This window comes from Terrapene carolina, unplaced genomic scaffold, assembly GCF_002925995.2.
Source record: "Terrapene carolina triunguis isolate 2854851 unplaced genomic scaffold, T_m_triunguis-2.0 Scaffold42770, whole genome shotgun sequence".
Taxonomy (NCBI): Eukaryota; Metazoa; Chordata; order Testudines; family Emydidae; genus Terrapene; species Terrapene triunguis.
The window spans coordinates 1-3,012 of NW_020707121.1; the positions used below are offsets into that span (position 1 = coordinate 1).

The following is a 3,012-nucleotide window of genomic DNA, read 5'->3' on the forward strand; positions in this document are numbered from 1 at the left end:
CCTGATCCTGCATCTGTGCTATCAAGGGGGAGCTCCCCCGCTGCCTTCCCCTCACACAGGATCAGGCCCAGAGGCGTTGTACTTTTGAACATTTGTGACACTGACACTTTGCTCCTTGGTTTATTTTGTGACTGATGAGCTGCTTGGCAGCACGCCGGGAGGTTATTGCAAACGTGGGGGCTTGGCGGAGTCACAGGGCACAGATGAGGGTGCTCCGGATGTCGTGGGTTTGTGGAGGGAGACAGCCTGGGATTTTTCACAGCCCGGGCTCAGTTCCGGGTATTGACAGTGGTCCTGCATTTGACACATGCGACGTACCAAGTGTGGCAAGCACTAAAAATGTGCCACTGGGTGAGAACAACTTCGCTGCCCGGGTCCAGCCGGGCAAGGGGAGTCTCAGTGCGGCTGCCATGCAGGCTGCTCCAGGCGGCGTGGTTATCTGTTGGTCGAGGAGGTGTCGTCAACCTGGAAAAGTTACACAACCCCTCCTGGTTGGAATTGGCTGGGAAAAACCCCAGAGCCCCAAATCAGCCTGTGGGACAAGCTCCCAAGTGCACGATCCCCGGCCACGCACCAAACACGGGTCTCTGTTATCTTTGGTACCAGAAACGGACCAGGGGCCATAGACAGTGGCACCGACTTGCTGAGCTACAATCCTGCCCCTCTGCCTATCTTTGACCCTCCTGCAGGGGTCGCTCCGCCTTTCTATTCCGAGCACTCCCTCTGCATAGCGTCCGGCACTGGACCCACCCGCCCTCAGCTCTGCCAGCCCGGGGAATGGGAGTGTGACTTCCCACCCTCGCCCAGCATTCTTCCTAGCCAGCGGGGTTAAATTATCAACATCCAGCCGGCGCCCGTCCGCAGAGCTCCATGGACGTCAGCGGGCCAGATCCCCAGCGGGTGCCGATCGGCAGAGATCCACCGACGTCAACGGGCCAGTCGATGCCCACAGCTGCCCTGAAGCCAATGGAGCTAAGTCGAGTTGTACCAGCTGAGGATCTAGTCCTTAAGTAACTCCTGCACCCCCAGCATGGACTGCATCTTCCCCTATGCTCCAGGCACAAAGAATTAGACTCCTAGGTGAGGGGTGAGCGTAGCAGGGGGAAATGGGGAGACAGGCCCACAGAGAAGGTTCTCCATACCTCATCGGGGCTGGAGGGTGAGACAGAGGCTTGAAGGGGAAGGGACAGAGATGGGGGAGGCTGTGGGGAGCATGCAGTTTTCATGCCCAGGCCTTCTTGATAGGCCAGCATGCGCAGGGCAGGGCGGGCTGGAAAAAATTCAACCCAGATCCTGTTTGATCCCAACGCTGGCCCAGGATTTCAGCTCCTTATGCACCCCAGTGCATTAACCCCTCTTCCCGCTCCGTCCCCATCAGTCCCACTCTCCTGAACTCATGTCCCCAGTATCCAGCCCGAGGCCTGCTCTGTAGGCAACAGCAAAGCAGCCAGAGCCTCTCAGTTCAGTTGGCCAGACTGTCTTTTACGCCTTTGAGCAGCTGGGGGCCTGACCCCCAGCTCTGGTGCCCCCGGGCCAAGCCCCAAGCCCGGCACCAACCCAGCCACACTGAGGAATCGCACCTGCGATTGTTCCCTTGTGCCGGTCAGTTCCATGGAGCTTTCGTCTTTTAGCGGCTTCGCTAGCTTCGTTATCCTAGGCAGGGGAGGAGGCGAGGGGGGTTAGCACTTTAGGAGCAGGCCCGCCGTTCCGTCTGTCCACCTACATCGCAAACCCTTGCTTGGGTCATCAGCAGGATCTGAACCCAGAGCTGAAGAGCCGACCTCTGCTGCTTGAGTTAAAGGAACAATCCTGCTAGCGGTAGTAGGCTGTTTTCCTGTGGCGGACCCGCCACTAGCGAGGGGTCTGACACACACTTTGCCAGTGTGTTATTCTCATGTGAAAACACTGGTTCTCCACTTGCGAAGTAACTCCCTGCTCTCCATGTGTCAGTATATAATGCCTGCATCTGTAACTTTCACTCTGTGCATCCGAAGAAGTGAGGTTTTTACCCACGAAAGCTTATGCCCAAATAAATCTGTTCGTCTTTAAGGTGCCACCAGACTCCTTGTTGTTTTTTGTAGATACAGACTAACACGGCTACCCCCTGATACTATTCTCATGTGCCCATCATTGTGGTGTCTGACCACCAATGCCCCCCTCCGTCAGATGCGGCTCCTGAATGCACACGCTCGATACAAGAGGGGCTGCCATTCTCCGGGGCCATTCAGTTATTGGCCTCTCCACTTAGACTGCCAGGGAGGGGGCCAGTTGTGATGCCAACACCTGGAACTGGCCTGAGACCCGGTGAGGCATTGTGCACAAGGTGCTCAAAAACTCTCAAATGGCACCATCAGGGCCCAAACCAGGGACTTCCAGAGCTAATCATGGCAGTCTCTACAGCATCTGCTATAGAGACCAGCTCTTCAGGTTGGACTGTAACAGCCTGACATCCTCTGTGGATCACGTAGAGTGGGAGACACAACACACTGAGCAGTGGGTCATACAACTCATGTTCACCACTGGCTTGGCCAGCGACCCCGCAGCAAAAGGATTCACAGTCTGTAACCAGGCCAGCAGCCTCTCATGTGCCCCCTCATGGCCTACAGGCAGCCTGCCTCAATTTCCCTCTTGGACTGTTCAAATAAACGTCACTTCAGGCTTTTTCCTGGTCAAAACTTACCCCTCCTTGTGGGCTGGCTTTAGTAATATCAAATAAACAATAAATCACCCACCCCAAAACAAGCCGTCCCTTCCCAGCCCTTGTGAGCCACCCCAATTGGACACCCTTGAGCTGCTTCTACGAACTAAAGCATCAAGAGCCAAGTTACCTGGGCCATAACAGGACCACTGCAACGGCCAGAACAATAGCCCCCAGCGCTGCGATGAACATCCCGGCCAGGATCTTGTACAAGCGGAGGTCAGCGAGAGCTGAGGAGGAGAGAGGAGAGGAGGGTTATTCCGGCCAGATAGCACAGATGCAGGATCAGGGCCTTAAACCTCGTCATTCTCAAA

The 3,012-nt window shown here is 55.9% G+C and overlaps 1 long non-coding RNA gene across 1 annotated transcript; it reads right to left on the reverse strand.

Moving 5' to 3' along the window:
- Positions 1 to 72: 72 nt before the first annotated feature.
- LOC113405561 lies at positions 73 to 2,922 on the reverse strand. The gene is made up of 3 exons (XR_003369521.2): positions 2,829 to 2,922; positions 1,581 to 1,653; positions 73 to 465 (listed from the first exon to the last, which is right to left on the reverse strand). It is a non-coding gene; the product is annotated as an uncharacterized LOC113405561 (long non-coding RNA).
- Positions 2,923 to 3,012: the final 90 nt, after the last annotated feature.